The sequence below is a fragment of the Corvus kubaryi genome, unplaced genomic scaffold (genome assembly GCF_017639235.1).
Source record: "Corvus kubaryi isolate FWS band 111438036 unplaced genomic scaffold, C.kubaryi_AGA036_p1.0 split3-73, whole genome shotgun sequence".
NCBI classification, from domain to species: domain Eukaryota; kingdom Metazoa; phylum Chordata; class Aves; order Passeriformes; family Corvidae; genus Corvus; species Corvus kubaryi.
Genome location: NW_024582091.1, coordinates 12,218,350 through 12,242,124, shown reverse-complemented (window position 1 = coordinate 12,242,124; position 23,775 = coordinate 12,218,350).

Genomic DNA, 23,775 nt, shown 5'->3' with positions numbered 1-23,775 from the left:
GGAAGGAAGGAAGGAAGGAAGGAAGGAAGGAAGGAAGGAAGGAAGGAAGGAAGAACTTTTAGCTTATCTGCAAATCGTAATAGTACTTAATGGATTTGGGCTTGAGTAGGGAAATTCTTCCTCTTTATAATCAATGTCAGCTTCATTTACAAACATGTTAAATCACAAAAAGGCCTGTTTGAAAGCTGTCCAGGTTGATCTCAAAAGCTTTTTGGTAATCAAGAAAGATTAAAACACATTTCATGCTGGCACTGTTCATCATCTCAAAATTCTTTGCAGTGTTAGGAAATGTGTAAAATCTCTTCTTGTTACACATTGCACCTAACTATAAGTAATTTTACCTCCAAATGGGCTTTGGCCTCCCTCCTTTGTCTCAGATTGTTTGAACAATGCTTTCAGATACTTCTTTAGTTGTCTATCCTTGATTCCACTTTTTATGTTCTTTTTCTGAATTGTAATCCTCCTCTGATATTATCTTTTTATATTCATGCATGATAATTATTTTCTTTGGTTATATACTAAGCATGAAAAGAACTAACCAGAAGAATGTCAAACTTAATAGGCAATAAAATATGTCATATTTGACCAGCACTCATTTTAATCAGACTAGCATTCATTTTATTATTTCCAGCAAGTCTTTAAACATCAGATGAAATCAAAATTCCCTAGTGATAGATATCTACCTCAGACACTGTTAGATGAGCAAAAAGTGGTTGGAATAAGAATGAGTCAGTACACCTGAAGAAGTTTGATTGATGGATCTTTGAAACCACAACAAAGTACACAAATTCAGTTGAATCTGTCTACAAGATTTCACTTTAAAAGAAGCTGAAACACTAGCAATTAGGAATATTCACATACAAGCATGCCTGCACAACCATTTCCCAACACGCAGAGAGATACAATGCCAGATTCTAACTCTGACTACACTGATAAGCTGAATCATGGGATTCAAGATTGTAGTTGTCATAGGATTCAGGAGCGCTCGTGAGTCAAAATCTTTCAGGTGTTTATTTGTTGAGTTGTTTTCAAATAAGAAGGTAAGAGAGTGTATCAACACTCTTCAAGTCACATGTCATCACAGGTAATTTTCTCTAGATCATTCTCCTTCTAGGTAGGAAAAAACATGTTTCCTGGAGTGTATGTGTTTGCATCTGAAGCTTCCAAGAAGGATAGAGTTGGACCTCTGTCCTAGATACGTCTGAAAGGAACATTCACTAAGAAATTATGTACACAAGAATCACTGCAATACACTGCTTTTGAATGTGACAGTTCAACACTGAAAGTAGTAGATCTGTTGGGGAAAACAGTCTTTGGAAAATAGCAACAAAACTCACATCTGGGGGGAAAATTTTGGAAAATCACTAGTGTATCTGTCTTGTATTTCACAGATACTGAGTAATGGCAGAGCATGTTTCAAGAGAGCGCTAGAGATGCCATTATCTCTTACAGAAAAAAATACTGTCACTGACTTAAATAGATATCACTGCACCTGTCATAAAGCTGTAGGGAGTTTTACACACTTCAAATGTATCTAATTTTAGCTTGTTTCAACTATTCTTTTGTTTTAATTGTGTATTGATTTAACTGAGTTGCCTCCCACAAACACAAAACCAGTCCTCTCTTACTCAGTATGTTTACTAAGGCATACTGTTTCCTTGGTTTTCCTGGGATGTTAGTGGCACTTAAGTGGTTTTTTTGTGCCAGACCTCTAGATCCAGGAAAAAAAAAATTATGTACCATGGTACTCATATAACTGCCATTTCATGTGAATATTTTGTGTTGTGTATGACAAACACTCTGGAAGTGATCCTGAATTGTCCACTGGGCAGAATAGGAAGCCAGTTCGAGTAGTCAGGAGATGAAGACCTGGCTGGTCTAGAACACTTTTTTATAAAGGCATTAGTTTTGCTGCTTGGTAGGACAGGCTGTATGCAAGCACAGAAACACTATTCAGACATGTAGCAGTTCTAGTCATTCTTTTCCTAGGCTGGCCAGAGCACTGTTGGATCCTTTTGTGCAAGGAAAACAATGTTTCTTTTCTCAATACAGCATCTATTGTTTAGGGTGTCAGCTTCACACACCAGTAGTTTCCTGAATTAAGCAACAATTTTTCATTTAAAGAGTCATATCTCCTGCAAGGTGTGACATTTAGCATTCATCTTCAGACAAATTATTTTTTAATGTATTTTTAAACATAAAATTCAGTTTTATTTTAGTTGTAAAAGAATGAAAGCTAGTATGGGAAGCAACCAGAAAAACTCAGGTATAAGTCAGAAGTCCTCATATAGTACTGAAAAGGACCCACAGTCCTTGCCAGCATCAATTGGTGTCATGCTGAGCAATTATGTGTATTACTTATGGCTTTGAATATAGATCAAGATTCTCATAAACCTTATATGTAAGAGTTGCAAAATGATAACTGAGAAATATGTCCTGGCGTGTTTTTAGCCTTTTGTGTGGCTCAGCAGGCCGTGCTAAAGGAAAGAAAAGAGGTGGCAGGTGGATGTGAGTGAAAATGGGTAGCTCATCAGAACTGGAGAGTGAGCCTGTTGCCCATCAGCTTTCACTCAAGGATATGTTGACAGTGTTTACTTAATTGTACTCAGGTAGTGGTTTCCTTTTAGAAACCTTTAGAAAGCACAAATTTCATTGATATTGGACAGAACTGGACTTCACAGTAGTAAGAAAAGGGCAAAACCAGAAACGTGAATTGATTTCAGTTCATGCTGGCGCAATATATTGCATACTTAAGAAAATTAGTCCAGACATCAGACAAATGGCACCACATCAACATGGTTCAAAATTGATGTTCATAGCATTCACAGTATGGCATTTGATTTCTGCCCATTGCTTTTAGTGCTGAATGTCACCACTTCTTTGTCATTGTTCCAAGACTTAGCAAAGTCTCTCATTTCTACAGTCAGAAAATGAAACTTCCCAAATAGTACAATATATGTCAAGTTTAAAGAAGGTGACAAAAACTCCTGATGTTATTGAAGGAACATTGACAAGTCATCTTACTACTCTGTTAATTACCTGCATAAATCCAGTCATCACCCACCCCTCCACTCTTCCATATTAAATAAAGGTGACCCTTTTTCTAACTTTGTTGCTGTACATCAAATGACAGACCATCAGAATGCAATCAGAAGTCCTCACTGCCCCAAGAAACAGCCATTCAATGCTTAATGAAATGGTGTCATCTTTGGCGGCTACACATTTATTAGACAACCATTTTGATCTCAGAAAGTACAAGATGTCAGCCTTTTGAATCTGCAAGCAAGGAAGTGACGGAAAGTAAGAAAGGGGATAAACATAATAATCTAGGGCTTGCCTACCTTCTGTCACAGCTTCTGCTACTGTGGAGGAAGTCGAGCATGCTTTATGTTTCAAATCACTTGTTATCATATTGCTCTTTCTGGGCCATATCACTTTTGTCCGTTAAAACTTTCCAATGATAAAAAACTCTCTTAGCTTCTGTCAGTCCTCTTTTTTTAATGAAATGTGCTCTGCTTTTGGCAATGTTAAACTAGATAGAATCCAACTTTGGCCTTAAAAGGTTCCTATATCCTAGATTGCTCTTCATTCCAGAATCAACGTCATCAGGTGAGGTCAAATCATGTATTTTACTTTCAATTTTGTTGGCTTTTTTTTTTCTCTCCACCACCCTTAGCTGAGGATTTCTTCCACTCACCACTTCACACAGAGGAATTTCTTGCAGGTCTGTGGTGGGCTGGAAATATGCAGCTTGCTTTGGCTTTCCCTTTAGCACAACTCCCCTTATGAGCCTTTCCACAATCCTGCTGCTGTGCTGCCGAAGTACTAAAGCCTAAGTGCCCTCTCCCTCTAGTGGAGCACATACCACAGTCATAGCAGAATGTGATTACTATGACCACCCAAGATTTTTTCCTTTTAGTAAACATCAAATCTTTTACATTTGACTGCTCCATCTTTGCATCACTCCTAGAGAGACTTTACCAAACCAGCTGGCAACAGGATCCAGGTCCTTTCTGATATGATCCAGTTTTCTCCGAGTATCTGAGAGACTGGCAAGGAGGTTTACTCGAGTGTCTACTTTAGGTAGCCTCCTTTTCTAGAGGCTTCCTTTCCAAGTCAATCACCAGCAAACTGGATTCTCTCTTCTCTTGAAAAGCTAGTATGATTTCCATATGTAGGACTGAATGAACCTTAACTAAGTTTCCTGCCTTTGGGGGATATGTACTTTCATAGGGAATTCAAAGGGATTTACATAGGTCAATACAATCCCATGCAATTGATTCTCTTGGTTTTTCTCCCCTGTCATAGTGCTACTGCATTTTTAGGCAGCTTGTGAGTCATGGGAACAATTCACAGCAAATACCCTTTAGTTGTAAAGAATGCATGACCTGAAGGAAGTGCATGAAGAGAAAAGCCTCAGGACCAGGAAAGTGCCTAGCAGCTCTACTTGAAATTCTGTTTTTATCAAATCTGCCACACAACAGAGTGTGATAATAAAAAAAAAAAATCACAAAGTGATCTCTAGGCTTCATCTGAACGGTTTCCCAGTTGCACTTAAGCAGCGACTATGCAGTCACAATCAATTAGACTAATTTTAAAAAGTTATGAGAACTAATCAGAAAGTTCTTCTAAAGCTTATAGGAAACATACACACAGGATAAGGATGGAGACTGGGAACTGTGTTCATTGATAAAGCCAGAATAGCAAAAAGTATACTCACTTCTAAGTGAATTCAATCAAAATAAAGAGTGAAGGAGAAAAATCAAATCCCCACTCTGTTCATAACAAGGAACTCGTAAAGACATAGTAAGTGCAGTATTCTAGGCAGTTCACCTAGATCCTTTTACAAGGAAACAGAGGCTGACATCATGCTACAGATAAATCATATTTATCAGAGCAGAAAACTTTACAGTTGCTCAGTGTCAAGGTATATTCATCACACATGTCTATTTTAGTTTGCAATTTTGCTCTTCTACTATTTTCCCACTTCTTTTGCCCCTTTTTCCCATTCTCTGTTTTATCAAACCTAACATATATTTAAAAATTCTTGAAAAAATATTATTTATTATTTGTATTAGTCTGTAAAAACTCATGCCAGCATATGAGATTATTAACTTCCTCTCATTCTCTTAAAAAATTTCTGTGTCATATGGTACAAAAAGCAAATTAAAGTAAGATTAACATTGCAATCAGCCCTCCTGAAGAAAAGCAGCAATTTACTTATGAACTTCTAAGGCTTCTGGTCCATAGAAATTGTTAGAGAGGAAAAAAGCAGCTCTGCTAAGGAATGCATGTTCTCTCTTTTCCTGTTCACACAATCTTACTCAGTCTGTAGTTCTTAATGAGGCTTCTCCAAAATAAATATTTTGGAAGGGTTTGTACCTTGAATGTCTTTGTTCATGTCTTCTTAGCTTTCCCTGTACGTTGTGTTTGCTATATTTCAGATACTGGCAACATTTCTAACTACGTGTGTATACACAGAAAGGTATACATTCATTCAGTCGTTTTTTGATGAGTATCTTCTCTACTTATTTTTTCCTTAACAGTTCCTTTTTCTTCAGGGCTTAGTAATACTCCCTTATTCTACTCTACCAATGTTCTTTCCTTCATAACAAAAGACAAATTTACTGATAATATAAAACTACTACTATTTTTAAGCTGAGAGTGAAACCCTGACCCAAATGAAATCAACAAAACTTGACTCTTGCTGACTTCATTAGTACCAGGACCTCATCTGTAATTTCAAAAAGGAACATGAGAAGTTGGCTACCATATACTTAGAAGAGTATGTCACGGGTTAGCAAGCATAGTCCTGGAAGCGATGTTCTTGCAAAGGGGTGCTTACAGCTTCCTCTGTGACCTGACAGAACCTATCAGATGGCCAGTTTGAATATGGACAATTCTTTAAACCACTTAAATTGTGACCGCCTCTGTGATCCACACTTAAGAATAGAAACCCCCCCCCCAGCTCTGTCTCATTTCTGGTGCTGGGACAGGTGGCTGCGGGCCCCGTGCGCCAGCAGGCCGGGCCCAGGCCCTGCTTGGGCCAGGCCGGGCTGGGCCATGGCCATCCTGGAGCCGATGGGCCCTTTTCCACCCATGGAACCCCCCCCACAGCCCTGCTGTGGGCAGACGGCCGGCTCCCCCTCCCCACCGTGGCCAAGATTCAGCTGAAGCTGCACCACTGTCCAGCAGAGATCATGTGACCAACAGTGATAAGCTTCATTCCAGCTGCAAGGCCGAGGTGAGATTAACCCTTTTAGTGCTGTGAAGAGCTGAAAACCTGAGGGAGAAGAAAGAGGAGATGCTTAAAGCTGAAATTCTGTTGTAAAGCTATGATGTATCAGAGTACCCATTGTAATTTCATGAAGGTATGGGGGGTGGAGGGTTCAACTTGTACTCGTGAGCAAAAGCACCTGCACTGAGATAGGCAGATGCTGACGCAGCTGTAATTTCATAAGTTTTAACAGGGAGAGATGGAAGTGATGAGGACTTTTGCTCCAAATGGGAAAGGAGAAAACCTCAGTTCCTAGAGATGCTCCCAGAGATAGTCCTAGAGACGAAGATGAGGAGCATCCTTTGCTCCCAGGGAAGGAGAAGGGCCTCTGTTCTTAGAGATGAAATGCTCCCAGAGATGGGTGAAGAGAACTTTTGTTTCTGAACGGCTCTGAACCTTAAAATTGTATCCCAAAAACCTTCAAGAGTGGGCCCTCAAAAGCAGTTGTGGGAAAAGCTGCAAGTCGGGGGAAGGGACTCACATGCGAGCAGAGAACCAACCCGGGCGGTTCTCTCGTTGTGATGCTTTCAGAGCATGGGCAAGAGAGACTCCTCTTCTTAAACGGACTGAACAAAGTTATTTGGAAGTGGTAAACAGACTGAACATCTCAAGGGTTGTCTTTTTACATTGTCAGTGGGAGAAGGGAGAAAGGTGGGGGGGAAGGAGAAGTGTTCTGAAGGTGTGGTATGATTTTATTTTTTTATCTCTTCTTTTAGGTCTGTTAATAAACTTCTTTATATTCTTTCAAGTTTGGTGCCTGCTTTGCATTTCTCCTAATTCTTAACTCACAGAAGATAAACAGCAATGAGTATTTTGGACCAAACCACTACAGAGTGACAGAAGCATTTGAAATCAGACTAAACAAGTTTGGCTGACCTATTTATTTTTCCTTATATAGTATAAATGCAGGTGCAACTCTAAGTCATGGATTTCATGAAGATACTTCTGGTATAGGCATATTTTCAAATCCAAAATTATACTTGTAAGAATATACAGATATGCAGTGATATGCGAGGTCAATACACACATTTATTTTTAAATGTGCGTTTACAAACCCATCAAAACAACTCATTTGTTTACAGTACTTACTGACTTGTCATGTTTTATTGATATATAAAATTCTTCATCAAAAAAGTTCTCTTTTCCTTTTCTTCTGATTGTACTAACTAATGGAGAAAGAGACCTAAACCAAAATTATTGATGTGTTGCCACCTCGTTAGTGTCACTAAGTTCTTGAAAGCTTTTTTTGTTCTGATAAACCTTGACAGGTAATCCACAGAATGCTACTAGAAAGACTATGTAGTCTTGAGATAAAAGGCAAAAAAAAAAAAAAATCATCAATTGATGACTAGGTAGGAACTGCTAATGAAATCAGAGCATTCAACAGCATTATATTAACTCCTTCATTATAACTTTGTGACAATGTATCTTTACCTTCTGTACCAGGTTTGATATTTAATACACATGCAAGTGATTTAGAATGTGGCAAGAGGAAATATCAAGGAAGCTGAGTTTGTAACGAGATAGAATAGTTCAGTTAGAATCAGAAAGCAACATGAAAAGCCTTCAAAAGGCATGAAAAACTGCAGTGAATCATAATGACAAATGAACATCCATACCAGTAAAAACAAACATTAGAGGCAAAACAATGAAATATTTTAACCACATTTAGGGTTTAAAGTAATGATTGCAGGTCAGGAAGTAGACATGAATGTCATTGCACTCTAGTGAATTAAGATTTTCACCCAGTGTACAGCAGTAATTGGCAGCAAAGGAAATATTTAACAAGATTACTGAAGAATGGGGTAAAAAATAATTCCAAAATTGTTCTAATACAATAATAGCAGGCAGTGTTTCACCCTCAGTTGGACTGCCATCACCTAGTCTCATGGTTAATGAAGCAGAAGTGAGTTTTCCATGAACATCAATGCAAACTAAAATGAGTACATGACTGAATATTTAAATGAAAATTTTAAGTCTTTTAACTAATGAGAACAGAAATGAACATGACAAAATATGCAAAGCTATTATTTCTACAGAGAAGATCTATCAGAAATTTCTATTTGCCCTGTTTAGATTGCAAGAATATCAGTTAGTCATAGAAAAGAAAAGGTGGATAGGAAAGAGAAATTCTATACAAAAATAATTTTCCATACAATATACAATCACACTGTGAAATCCATTGTCAGTCAATAGTACTGAAAACATAAATTTTAACAAGGCTAAAAATGTATTGGAAAGTCATGTGAGTAACAGCAACATCAGGCATGTGGCAGTAGCTCAACTTAACCCTTCCAAGTGTTTTCTTCTGGTAGGCTGGAAATGGAAATATACAGGCAATCACAACCTGTATGGGTTGTTTTCATGCGATGGCAATAAATCTGCATTTGAGGGGCCTGTGCTGGCCACTGGCAGAAAGAAGGGGGAAAGATAACCAACACAACACCCTATTCTTCTAATATCAGTGATCTACTTAGTGTGTTACAATGAACTAATCCATCCACAGAACATCTAAATCTAGGACCTTGTGCTGACAAAAGTAGAGGTATTTTCCAGTGCACTTTATTCTCTTCCCTGCTATCACCTCATGTCATCTTTCAGATCCCTGGTACAAATACATAATCCCAACCACTTCCATTCACAGTTCTCCCTCAAATATACATACTGTACCTCCTGGAAAAAAGAAGAGGCCACTGATAGCAGAATAATCAGTTCTTCTGTAAACTCATTGCATTTATTGCCTTGGTACTCAGCTGATTAAATAAGCAATTTCAACAGAAATTCAACTTTTGCTTTTATTAGACTTTTTAAGTACCTTTCTCACTATTTTGGCTGTGGTGAAAAGCTGGAAGTCTTAAGTCAAAAGGTACATAAACAAAACTACTCCTCAAAAGGAGTACTATTGAAGAAAAAGTCTTTAAAAGTCTTGGTTTTTGTTTTTTTTTCAAGTTGCATGAGGTTTGCATGCTTAAAGGAGATAGACTTTGAAAAAGTCTGCAGTTCTTTACCTTGAGGACAAGCACAAGTTCAGAAAGACAAAAGAGACTCACTTTTTCACAAATTTTATAGAATAAAAAAGTAGTAACTGCATTACTTCTACTCTCAGAGGAAAATAAAGCTGAATTGCAACTGTCCCTTGGCTTTCTCTCTAATGTAATAAAAAGCCTTGGACTATATCTGGACTAGTGCAGACTTAGCCTTCAAATCTCCATGGCTAGGCCATAAAAATGAAAAGCAAAATGAACGTTTGCATGAATTAACAGGTGTTTTGGTGTTTTGACCCTGGCTGGATGCCAGGCACACACCAAAGCTGTTCTATCACTCCCCTCTACAACTGGACAGGGGAGAAAAATATAACAAAAGGATTTGTGAGCTGAGACAAGGACCAGGAGAGATCACTCACCAAATATTGTCACAGGCAAAAGAGACAGGAATTGAGGATATTAATTGAATTTATTAATGGCAAAATCAGAGCAGGATAATAAGAAGTACAATAAATCTTATAAACACCTTCCCCCCACCTCTCCCTCCTTCCCAGCTCTACCTCAACATTCCCAGCAGTGCAGGGAGGTAGGAAATGGAGTTTAAGATCAGTTCATCACAAGTGTCATCCACCCGTGACATACTTTTTATGCTATTCTTTCTCCCACAGAATAAATCATTTTCCTTTGACCTGGTCACAAATGGCCACAACGCATAGAACTTGTTACAAAGAAAAATCAAAGGGTTTTTCTTAATAAAAAAAAAAATTCCCCAGTTCTTAAAGGCCTCCCTTTCATGTTTTGTACTTCAACATTAAACTAGAATTGTGTGTCTGCTACAAGTCAAACAATTTCTTCTGTAAATAACACTCATAAGAATTGTAATTCACCAGAAATCAGTTCCATGTCTTTTAATGCCTTTCCTCCTGGATAATGTCACAGGGATGGGGAAATGGATATGAGAGGAGGATGGGGCATCTGGGATATAGATCTGTGACAGAGAGTTTCATACTATTTCTTTCATTTCTTTAAGAGTGGCCTTCAGTTCAATGTTTCATGGCTCCCGTATCAGACAATTGTCTATTCCAGCAATGGGGAAAAGGCGACAATGTCCTTGTCTTTCATTTCAGCGGGTCTTGCGCTTCAGGGCGGACAGACAGGGGAGACTAAGGTTGCAGGTCTGCAACTTAGCTGTCAAGCTGAACTTTTGCCATGATCTACCACCATCTTTCTGAATTTTAGCTACTCTTCTGTAAAGTGAAGCTTCCAAATCAGCCATATGGAAGCATTTTTCTCCATAGGTTGTCAGGGACAGCCAGCTTCTCTTTCACCTTTATGATAAGACACAGCCTCTTTTTTCTGACCTTCAGTGTTAGCTTCTTTAAAAATCTTCTTTGCATACATCCAGAAAAGGCTACACACTGGCTTGGAATGCCATGCTTTCTTTTCAGATGCCTCTGAAATATCAGAGTTTCTGGTGGGCCAACACAAAGTAAAAATAAACAACCTCCCCTGCAACAAGATAAAGGTATTTTATGAAAATTATACAACCCCACAATGTACCTCCAATCAAGATTTTTTTACTTCCTGGAAACTAAAGAGACAGAAAACCTCCAAATACTTCCTTTGTTTTGAGAAGCTATTTCCTTGCTCATTGTTCATTACCCCTCTAATATAATCAGGTTCACAAATAGGGGAAGGTGAAATACTGTAAATAGTGTTCTACCATGTATGACAAGTGTGGGAGGAAGCATATTTTACAAACAAATATCTTGAAGGACAGGCTCCATGCCCTGGAGCCTGAGTACACAGACAGTGCTGCAGGGAGGAGAAAGAAACCAAGTCACAGACAATGCCAAGCAAGCAACACCAAAAAGTAATGAAGCACCTGCTCAGACTGACACCAAACCCCTGAAACCCCCACATGGACTCTAGACTTTGGACACATCTCTCTGCTTGATTAAGTATAAGCATGAGCACACCTGATTCAATAAAAGCATCATTTACAGACAAACAGCCCCTGCACCTTTGTTCCCTGTGCAGATGAAAGCAAAGACTGGAAAAGAACAAAACCAGCAAGAGCTTTTCAGGCAGCTGGTTCCTGCACCAGTTCCTGAGCAATTTGTAAATATTCTCGGCTTAGTTAGTATTACATTTTTTCACATTGTACCTTATCTGACAGTGTAAAATTCCATTTACTTCTTGTTAGCAGTCAGTGGAACTAATGCCAGGGCTCTGAATTGTTTTTCACATACTTTTAAGCATAAGAAACCCTGCCATTTTGTTTCAGTACTTACTGTTTTCCATTCAGTTGCAAGAAATGTAGCTGTGTTAGGGTGTTTTAAGTATCCATGCAATCTACACAAAACAATTAAAAGGCTCACTTGAAGTCCTCAAGTTTTCAAACATAGAGAGTTACCCTTAAATTTACGATTTATTTAAAAATAAACAATCTCTTATACAATAAATTAGATTAAAATTAGTCAAGTTCAATATGTACTGGTTATTGGTTTCCTCCCAAATCAGTACAAATATGCATTGAACCTTAATGCTTAAGTGCAAGGTGTTCCCTGTGAATATTCTTCTATTCACAGTTGTAGGTACCTACAGCACCCCTCTAGTTTTCTGCCCCAAAACCCACTTTTTTGTATTTGGCATGAAAACACAATTGACACATCTATCTTGTCCTTCCTGCATACTTTGTCTACATCCATTGCAACCAGAATTTTACTGGGAATGGATCTTTACTGGCAGCTGCAAGCGTCAGAAGTGGTAGTCTTATCCTAAGAAGACATCTTTTCAAAATAAAAAAGAAAATATAGTTTGACTAGTAACAACCCCAAAGCCAGAGCTATGGAAGACAGCAGCTGCTAGAGTCAAAAAGAGAAGGCAAATCATCTTACACTGCCTAAATTGGAATGACTCCCCATTATCCTAGAAAGCCTGTGGAAATGCTAGTTTGATAAATGAATAGCCAGAATCTCCAGAATAAATGAAATAGGCAGAGTCTGACATACATAAAGTATAACAGTGTCTAAATGCAACAGACAAGAAGTGGTACATTTGGATTGAGCTAATGGTTTTGGAGGATAGACTCTTTACAGAAAATCCTACTCTTAGTCTCCATAGCCTAAATACATCTTACCCAATTTATGCTGTTGAGCATCTGGGTGGCCGTCCCCAGCTAGACATCTGTTGCAGTGCTTGGTTTGGTTTAGCATGCCTCAACCTTCCCAGAGAGCTCAGCAGGGCTGCTTAGGACAGAGCAGCCATTCTGCCCTCCCGCAGTCCTTTTTGGACGGCCCCCCACTCTTGCTCCGTCTAGCTGGGCTCTGCAACACGGTGATAGTAAAGGAGGCAGAGGAGGGACCCTCATGGTGGCCTCAGAGGAATTTTATTGTTACATCTTGCCCAGCTGGTCCCCTGAGGCAGAGAGACCTGGTGGTCAGGGAGCAGGGGGGTTTTCTCAGATCGCAGGGGTGGTACATGGCCAGAGTTGGGGTACAGGAACCAATAGGGAGAGCCCGAGGGAGTGGCCAAGGCTAGGACAGGGGAAGGGGGCAGAATACAGCACCACAGACATCTAGGGCAAGATTCCTTTCAAGATTCATATCCCTACATTTAAGCACCCACATGTAGGTGTCTGCAGGTGCACTAGGCATTTACATCTACCTTGTGTAGGACTCAATTCAGTTGTCTGACACCTAAAATCAGTTCCAGTCTTCTGCCTGGCCATCGACTTATACTCCAGAGTGTGCAATTCCCCATAGGAATGCAGTGTCTGCCTGCCTTTTCTCCTGGATCATGTAGGTGTTTCCTTCCTCTCACCTATCTTCTCAGCTGTCTGTCTACCTGCTCCTCAGGTCTAGTTTTGACACAGCCCCACTGCATAACAACAGCTCAGACTTCTGAAGATATTGCTAAGTTATGAGGAAGAACTGTGAGAATGTGCACAGACCACAACTCAAGGGAAAAAACTGTGATCAGGAAACATAGCTTTAGTGAAACAGCTGGGAGTCAGAAGATGACAACTCAGAAGCAACAAGGATCAGGGCATTTAGTGAACACCAGAGGCCCACTCTTCCCTTCCTGACTTACGATTTCTCCCTTCTCTTCTTACGATTTCAAAAACTCACTGTCAGCTTAGTGGAGATGAAAAGCATAGTAATGCCTACCCTAGGAACTCATTAGTCCTGACTATCTATTGCACACATTCAACAAAGAACTGCTTTACGCCTTTAAACATAGTACTTGTGCTATAAATGTCCCTCGCTTACATGCCTTAAACTCACTTGAACAAGCCAACGCAGAGGGAGGGTGACACAAACCATCCAAAACAGCCCTAGAAGACCCTGTGTTCAGGCTAATGTCCATACAGCAAAACCTCAGTGCAGCTAATGAAGGCTGGGCAGATACACCCCTAGATGTTGGCTGGATCTTCACTGATTAAAAAAGGAGCTTAGATATGGAGCATCCAAGTAGATGTTGAATTTCAGGTACCTGAATCTCACCCAGCCATGGTGTCAGAGGCTGATTTACAGCATAAGGACATGATAGGGCCTCTTTTAGGCCTCCTTTATCAACCCTAGTCTCTAGCCGTAGCCCCTGCACCATCCTGGTGGTGTGTACTAGTTTGGAAACAAACCAGTGGGAGCCACCAAGTCAGAATAACAATTTAATGGGGAAATTAAAGAAAAGGAAAAAAAACTAAAAGAAAACACTGGTTCAAACTGACAGAGTCAAGATACAACCTGAGTCCCTGTTAGGCAGGGTGGTGGTAGCAGTCTGGTAGAATGGTGGCTGCAGTCCTCTGAAGTGGTGATCCTGTAGAAAAAAAAGGGTCTGCTCTTCCTCAGAAGGTCCAGTGGTGGCTGTGTAGCTCCTACCCTCTGGAAATTCAGTGGAAAGTGTTGTCTCTGGTGTTCAGAGTCTCAGATTATATCCACGATGGGACGCTTGGTTCCTCCCTCTGGGTGGAGCATCTCACAATGGGGTAATGAGTCATGAGGCCAAGTGTTGATTAGGCTCATTAACAGAAGATAGTCTGGAGGGAGTTATCTCTGAGTCAGGCGGCAGGACAATGATGGGCCATTAACAGAAAGATAGTCTGGGGGGAGGAGGCAAGGAAACACTGCCCCACCTGATTTCAACAGCTCATGAGGATGGTAATGGAATACACTGCAACCCAGGACATGGTGCAACTGCTAGGAGGCAAAAGAAAAAGAGACGAATATTGTGGCTACAGCAAGATGGGGCAACTCCACTCTCTTCAGATGTGTTGGTCCATGTCAGGAGATGGTTCATCCCAGCCACATGGCTTCAGCCTGCTGTAGTCATGACATTCACCATGCCTTCACCGGGTCTGGGCTCAATCCCATCCTGCGCTCCGTCCCAAAGTGTTCCTGTTGTCTCATGTGTATCTGCTTCCAGGTATTGTAAAGTAAAAAATTATAAACCCACTAAATGCTGGTAATTTAAGTCACCTTGAAAGAAATCTATGCAGTAGGAATTTAAATAAGTCTTTATGCAAGGTCTTTTTTATCCAGCCATTATTAAATTCTTATGCCAGAAAATCTAGCAATTTTCTTAAAAGATGGTTTTATTCCCTGTAGATAATAAAAACAGTGACTTTTAAAAGTGTTTTTCAATATACTATTGTCATTTTCTAAACGAATAATTTTCTGTTATCTGTTATCTCATCTGAACATACTGGCAATTATCTTGTTATATTACTGCTTTCTATAATTTAATATTCAATTTGATTTTTGGACATAAGCCACTCTTTATATCTGAGAAATCAATTTTTTATGGTCACTATTACTGATTTTCTTAACAGCCTCTATCTGCAAGCCATTTTTTTTGATCAACTGAAGCACATACTGAGAGAGAAACTATCACCCAATAATCTTTTTTTTTCATTAACTTGTCTCTAAACTTCCTCCACTTTCTGTGTCAGAAACACTCCACTTTCTTCAAAGGTCTAATATCATAATTCTGTTTTTCTTTTCCCTTTCCCGTCCTTCCCACTCATAACTTGTAATTTGATCTGTGACAGCTTAAGGAAAAAAAAACAAGTCTCATTTTAGTAACTTTCTGTCATTCCATCTTTTGCTAAGTAGTTATGCAGAACTGAGATGCAAATACTCCCAAATTTGGAAAAAATCAAATTCACATTCAAATTGTTCTGCATTATGTTATAGAGAAATCTTTCAAAAATCCTCTGTAACACAGGGTGCAAGTCAACACACTTTTAGGAAGAGATTTATTTTTTCCTAACCAAAAAAGACATAGTTTGCTAGTAATGACAACTAAGGGAGAATGTACAAGAAGGATTACCATTTTTGGGTACAGAAATACCTATCAGAAACAAATCCAGGTTTCATAGCCACTGTTAAATTTACAGCTGAGACCAATGTAACTGCCTCTTTGTATGTATTATTTGCTCTGCTATCCTCGTGAGAACCAAGTCACCCTCCAGCACCACCTGCTGCGAGTACTTTGATCATGCTGTATAGAAGATGACCAGTTTTTTTATGGAGTCATTTTGGTCCATTCTGAACGTCTTTCCCCAGAATATCACCCCCTGCTACTTGGGTTATTAGGTACTTGGTTACTGGCTTCTTCTGGGACACTTTTGTTTTCTGTGTTGCCACAACTCACCTGATGGGAGGGATCAGACTCACCAAGATTGCACTGGTGACCCGTGGATGCTGTCAGAGGCAGCTCATCTTTTGTACAAAACAAAACTAACATGTTTCTTTCAAGACTTAGGCCCTAAGACAACAGTGACCCATAATTCATGGGTGCAGCCCTCCCCAACATACTGCAACTGAGACATTCAGTTAATAGAATAAGTCCATTACAAGGCACAGAGTTTAAAACTAGAAAGTATTTGGTTTGCCTAGAAATCTTTTGATAACACAGAACTGAAAGCAGAATGGTGCATTTTTCTAAGGTACAAACTAATGGTGTAGGGAAGTAATGATAGCAAAACAGCTCTCTCAACAGAAATACAAGAAATATCAATGACTCTACAGTGCCATTTGCCCATGGCAGGCATTAAGATGGAACTAAAGGATGGCAGGACAAAACCCTCCAGTGTTCTTCAGAGTGAGAAATTTGAAAGCATGAATTGTGCAAGACACAATGTTGCTGAAAGGGAGATGCATCTACAGTGGGCTTCATATCAGCTCATATTTGAAAATCTACTATGTATCTCTCTCCTAGGTGAATTATGACCTGTCTGAAAACAGAGCTCAAGGTAATCATACAGATTTTTGACTGTAATGTCATTTGCAGTCCCCTTACCAAACGCTAAATTTGATAGGAATCTGTTTTGCACTATGATCAACTGTTATTTCTTCTTGAGATTCCTTGAGACTGACTTTTTTATGTGCAATTATTACATATATAAGAAATTTCAATTGCACTTTCACATTCACTGCATGCACACTCAATTTCAGTCATCACGTGTATAGAAACAATCATTTGTAGATAAAATGATCCCACATTAAAAAGGTTTTACTTATATAATATTCTTGATTTGTCTTAGACAAAGTAAATTAAATAAACTTTGAAGTCTCCCTTGATTGAGTTACAAGTTGAAGAAAAGAACTGGGAAAAAAGAACATGTTTTGCTAGTTTTGTGCCAAGTTAATGTTTGAGTTCATCCTTATTTCTTATCCTCCTTTTCCCTTCAAATTTTAACTTGTTTGCCTCACCAGACTCAAATTACTTTGGTCCTTTAATCATCTGAATCATTTTTCTGTGTTCCTTGTTTCTCTGCCAATCATTAATTCATCTTGCTGTGAACAGACTGCTAAAAAATTTGGGTTTTGCACAGCATGGCAATGAAGTATAATATGCTCAGCTTTTACATCCAAGAGTTTGAAGACTTTCTGATTCATCGTATGAGCCAATGAACATGTTTATCTAATGTTTTGCAAAAGGGATAATCTTGCTTTGTCTGTTGTCATTGTTTCCCTTTTGACTATCATATTCACTTGAGTGCCACTGTCAAACGGGCTTCTGTCAAAGCTAATTAATTCCTCGGTGATTGTACCTTTAAAAGAAACACTGCCTCTCTCTGTCATGATGATAACAATAAACCTCAGAGCTGATCCTCTTAGTGTAAACTGCCAAACCTGAGGAACTGCTCCGTAAACTTGACTAGTTGGGAACACCATGTGTTTCAGACGTGTCCTGGCAGGTCTCTGCAGTTATAAGTAGTTTTTAACTCTCTACTAGATATTTAACCCTCCCTTCTTCCCCAGTCATCAGTTTGACTTCTGCCCTTCTATTGCCCTTCATCACCATTCTCAGCCTCTCACTGTCTTACATTTCCTTTTCCTGTTTTGGAAAATTGCCAAGTTCCTATACTCCTTTCTGACTCCTTTCTCAAACACTGATTCCATTTTGGATATCCCCCCAGTCTCTAAAACCATGTGATGTACTGCCTACAACAAATGCAAAAGCTTCCCCTTCTGCACCCAGTTACCTTCCAGCTTCGCTTCCAGTATTTCTGCTCCACTGAAGATATTCTCATTGCTATCTCCAGGACCCTTCCCAAAGTCAAACATCAGGACACTTTCTTAATAACTTTCCTTTTTACCTACTCTTTTGTTTTAGATATCAATCACCATTTTAGCCTGTCCTGGTTTGGCCAAATTTAGAAATATATCCTCTGAGAGAAGGCAGGTCACCACCCCTCCCCAACCAGGTTTGGGAAAGAATAAATTTTCCTCGAAGGAAAGTGAAGGAGATAAAAACTATTTATTTAACAAATACGTGGGAAAAGGAAAATAATGCTAAATACTAAAATCTTTCACTATGGAGGAAAAACCTGGGAAAGTGTCAGAGTCCTCCCTTTGGTCTCCTCAGAGCTGGGGCTTGGCCCAGGGCCAGGCCCTCTGTGCTCAGTGGAAAGTCCTCCCGATGTGCTCTGAGGTTGAAGCAGTCCAGCAGAAAAGGGAAAAAATCTGAAATTCCAGGGAAGGAAAAAAGTTCAACTCTCAGTCTCCCTTCGGAGAAAAAGAAGCTGAAACTGGCCAGAAACTGACTGGGCAGCAGCAAGCCGGGTGCTTCCTCGCTCCCCTGCCGCAGCTGGAAAAAAAAGTTGCTATCTCTGTGTGACCTTGAACAAGCTGCAAACTGCTTTGAAAAAGTTTTGCTCAGTTTTTCCTTTCCCCTCTCAGGCTCAGTTTAAAGGCATAGAAAGGCACAAAAATTAATTTCTGGGCATAGGGAAGTGATATGGGAGACACATCATAAAGTCACCCCAAGACATTGCCTTTACTTAAATTTTATTCTGGTACATATATAAAGTGAGGCCTTTTTCCTTCTGCATCATCCCATGATTTCTTCAGCAGTATTTCTCCAGCAGTCCTCAAGAAGGTAATTTTTCCTGAAAAGATTCCCAAGGTTCCTAAGCTGGTAATTTACCTTTTAAAAATCCACTTTATGATCAGTCACCTGAATCAGACCTTCAAGGACCATGAACTGTCCCTTTTTGAGAGATGCAAAAAGCATACAGCATGTACTAGAAATTTTGCAATCTGATATTTTTACCTGAATTTGTTATGAATCATCAGTTTCCCCAAGGAAATTTCTGTAATTTGGGAATATTTCCTATATAAGAATTATTTTTAAAATCTTTGCATTTTTAGATGAGGAAGTGTAGAAAAGAGGAGATTTTCCCCCCTTTGTGTATTAAGAAACAGAAACAAAATTATCATGGTTGATTGGAAAGTCATTGTTTGTTATTAAGACTGAAAAAGCTGCAAGAAAGGTGTGCTATTAGGAAAATCAAGTTTCAATAGTGAAAAAATAAATTAAGGCTAGCCTAAAAGAAGAAATGCAATGCCTTTGACAGAGCTAAGATTTTAAGGAACATAATGTTCATGTTAGCAAGAAAATTACAGCAAGATTTTGATTAATTCCTAAAACTGAAAGCAAATTCTAATGTTAAAAAAAAAAGAGCATAAAGAGACCAAGGAAACATTTTTCAGCTCGAGGACACAAAAGCTCTGTCCAAATATGAGTCAGTTGGTATGAAAATCCAGCAGTGGGGTTTTTCTTTATATGGGTGTAATATAACTGATCATGTAGAATTTACCTGGAAATATAGCTACGAAATTGCTGTGTTTTAAATTGCTTAAAGAATTAATTTTTATGTATTAAGGATAATTTTATGAATTTAAGCAATCATTTCAGGCATGATGCTGCAGGCATACTGTTAGACTGGTCCAGTAAATACTATTCATATACAGTGGTTAACTATAGAAAAAGTGCATCTCTCTGTACATCCATCTTCATTCAATTGCTGCTCCACCTTTTATGTACAGGTAATAGAAAATATCTTGATGGTGAAAGGAGGGTGAAAGGCTCTATCAACATTAGACATTATTTCGAATATATGTTTCAGTGTTTATGATACAGCTTGAAAGAAATTAAAGGCAGACTGCATCTGACCTGCAGCTCTGTGCCTTTTAATTCAAACTAAAGAACACGTGATAAAAAGACTTACAGTTGTTCAAGGTATTTATCAAAACCTGTACAGGCTGACATTTTCAATATTTTTTGCTGACAGTACTAATTACAATGATGTACTTACAGAAAAAATACTTGGCCAGATGCTGATCTCAGGTAGCCAAGCATAAGTCCGGAGTAATCTGATTGCTCTTGAGAGCATAACTCCAGATTTATGCTCGTATGCCTAACAGTTCAATCTGGTCACAAGCTTTAGGAACTAGTAAATTCCTTCTGTTCAGGTTTTTTCCCATTTCTGTCCACACCTTATGTTCTGCCATATGAAGTCTAAAAATATGGAGGTATTTTGATGTTTTAGATGATCATCTATTTTGTTATTGAATGCACTGAAAAAGGACACATATAAGGAAAACAAAAAATTGTCTAAGTCAAAGATTTCATTCTTATCCTTTCAATTTTGTCTGCAAAATAAAGTCTTCGAGAAGAACACAAGAAAACCTAGTAAAATCTGTGAACATTTTTTTTTTTTCTTAAGGTTAACATTTTTGGAATATGTTTATTCTGTTTCAAAGAGCATTTTGTTTGCTAGGTATTTTAAACCAAAACATCAAATCCAATATGACTGTCCAAATATTGGAAATTCTCTGTGCTGGTAGAGAATCAGCAGAGGTAGGAATCTAGTTGTGAGTCCTGTTGTTTTACAGACAGACTCATCCTGAATGTGTAGCCAACATCCAGCTTGCTGTGCCTGCCATCACAATACAAATAACAAATAAGCATGGCAGAAAGAGTATAGGAAGATATTCTTTAACACTGACTAATTCCTCCAGAATTCATTATTTTAATAATGAACACAGCCCATCCATGATAGGCACAAGACTGAATTTTTATGCAAATAGATTAATCAGTTCTGGAACCACTCTAGCCCTGAAAATCAAATTAACAATATCCATCATGAGCCATAATACAATTGCAGCAGAAAAAAAGGAGGTGTTACCTCCTTTAATAGCTGGGAAGGTTAGAAATATAGTTTATGGTTGACAATGTCCTTTTATAAGCAAGAACAATACCATAGCAACAGTTGTTATTGTTTAGGTATAGATGTTAAAGTTTGAGTACAAGAAGTACTAGATGAATGTGAAAAATAATACAATTGAATAATTTAGGATATAGCAATATTGTACATCTAACACTGTTCATTATTGATTTAGCTATAAAATTGTGTGAACAGACACTGAAACATTACATATATCTTCCTAAAGATGCATCAGCTACAAAAGACATGAATCCTAGTAGAAGCATTGCAGTGAATCACTTTAATTATGCAAAGTTAATAAGTTTAACTGTTTAAAAGATGTCTCTTCAGGACCTACCTGTTAGGAAGAGAAAGTCTGAATGACTCATTATGGTGAATAGGGATGTGAAAGGCAAACTTACTTTTGGTCAGTTTATCCTAGGGATCTGCTTTACTTGGGTAAACAGCTGCTGTTAAACAAATTCATGAATTCTAGCTAGGAAAGGGTAATGATGTCTAATTTCAGTCTGACAAGGTTTATACAAATACATCAAGTCACATGGTTCCAACACAAAAAGGGGATGTACTGCCTTTTTTAAAGACTTTCACAGATGAATGTGTGGAGGTCTCTGCCTGTTAGAGCAGTTCTACCGGCACCAATTGTTCGTCCATCCTTGGCATCCATTCATTTCTTAAAAATTACTTTTTTCTTTTATCCCTCACCTTCTAGCTGTATGTCTGACTGGAGCAAATCTAAGACTGCAAATCTGCCAAAAGGCTCTAGGAATTAGACAACCATCAAGTGGACAAGACTGGTGAACCAACATGGAAGTAGCACAGAGCAAAAAAAAAAGGAAGAAGAAAAGAAAAAAACCCCTGTTTTTCTCTCAGACTAGTGAGTCAGTCATATTCAAACTACATTTGTGGGATGACTAATGTCAGAGCAGGAGACACCATGCCAAGGCTAGAAGAGGATGAGACTGTTCAGCCTCAGTGCAGACTTATATCAGCTTAAACTGCCCAGAAAGCCCAATCTGCTTCATCTTTGCATACCCTTTAGGAAAAATGAGCTCAACTGCCATGTCCTAGTGTTAAAAAATCACCTTTCTGTGTATAATCTAATGCCTCATAAACTGACATAACCCTTTAGGAAACCACATCAGCTATCCCTCTGCTTCCTTTTTGTCCTTCATGTGGATTAAGATAAAGCTTCTCTGCAGAAGTGGTGAGAGAATGCATATTTAAAATATCTAAAGTTACTTGTTTCCTTGTATTCCAAATGTTTTATTTGATACCAGTTGCAGGAGAGGGAGGGAGGGAGGAGAAAAAGAAAGCTAAGGAAACAGAAACAGACAACTGTATAAGGCAGATGCAATTTTTTTGTTTCCTGACAGCATCTGAAGCCATGTCTCCTCAACAATGACCTAGCTACAACATTGTAAGATATTCTAGAGGTTTGTTCACAGTCTCTCCCACTGATTCTGTTCCATCTTGCACAGACTATTTAAATATTCATTAAGCCAGTGAGAAGGAAAATTACTCACTATTAATGCACTTTCTTGAGCACTTTCCTGGAAGGTGACAAATCTTGGCTGAAGTCCATGTTTTGATTCAGAGCAGAATTTGGAATCAAGGTCTCCCTTTTCTCAGGAATGTACTCAGACCAAGTTGCACTTACTCTTTTTTTTATTTTCTTAGAGAATATTTAGCCTCTGTAAAATGGCAGAGAGTCAGTGGAAGGTGTTGTACACACAATACAGAATAACATGGTAGTTAAGCCATCCTAGAAGCTGCAAATTTAAATCTCCAGACGAAGGGGCTGGTGTGAACATGAGATGAAAAGGACAATTTCCTCAGCTAGAGGGCATGCAACCACAGTGTAACCAGTTTTTCCTCCATCACATTTTCAATTTTTCAATATCTACACATGCTGCTTTGAGCCTTTTGTCAGAGTTCAGCCCTACAGCAGAAAGCAATAAGTATTTTTCTGGTGTCAGTTAAGAAAAAAAGAGGTCAGGTTGTTATGCTGTAACTAGAGTGTCCAATATTTCACACGGAAACAGACTTAAATTTTATCTCACAGCATTAGGATTTCTGAGGAAATAAGTGGTAGAAGCAGTCAAAGAAAAGGTCCCATTTCACTTCAAGGCCTATCAAGTGGAAAGGCTGTTAATAATCTATGTTTATGCTAATCTGTGGTAAATGTTAATACAGTACTGCTGTAAAAGCTGACTCTGTCTGCCATCAGCAACTGTGATGGCAAAACCGAAGACATCACTGCAGGACACGTATGTTAGAGGCTATGGAAGGATAAAAGAGCAGATTACTTGCCATAGCTACCATATCCCTGAAAGCTAAAAGAAGACTTTAGAAAAAAGCCCCAGCATTTCAGCTCACAGAAGAAATGAGATCTGTTTTTTCTTCAGTATCTTCCTTCAGGAAAAAGACAGAAGGATATCTTGAACAAGAATGCACAATTTTAGATGTTGATATTCTGAAACATGAATTATTTCATTTATTTAGGTTGCACTAGTACAAGTTTTTACTATTTTAAATGTCTCTGATAATCCTGACTGAAAAGTAATTTAAGATCCCTTAGAAATTATAAATGGAAAACAAGCAACACCCAACCCCCACCCTCCCAAAAAAAAAAAGCAAACAAACACAAAAAGACAAAAAAAATTACTCCTTGAAACACTATTTATCTGGAGGAACAGTCACATTTTCAGCCAGGTTACAGCAGAAGACCTGAGGGTAAGAATCTTTGTGTTCTTCCCCTTGCCTCAGCGCATAAACTTGGAAGGCAAGAAGTCACCCTATGCCAGCAGAGGGACACCGCAGTCCCAGCCTGTACACAGACAGCAGAAGGAAAATGAGGTCAGTTATGCAGAAAACATCAACATCGCCAGGTCTGCACTGCCCTCAGGGGACTCTGCCACTGCACAGACTCAAAGGCACCCAGACAGCACAAGCTTCCCTCTGGCCTGCCATTCCCCTGACCTCCTCCCAACCTC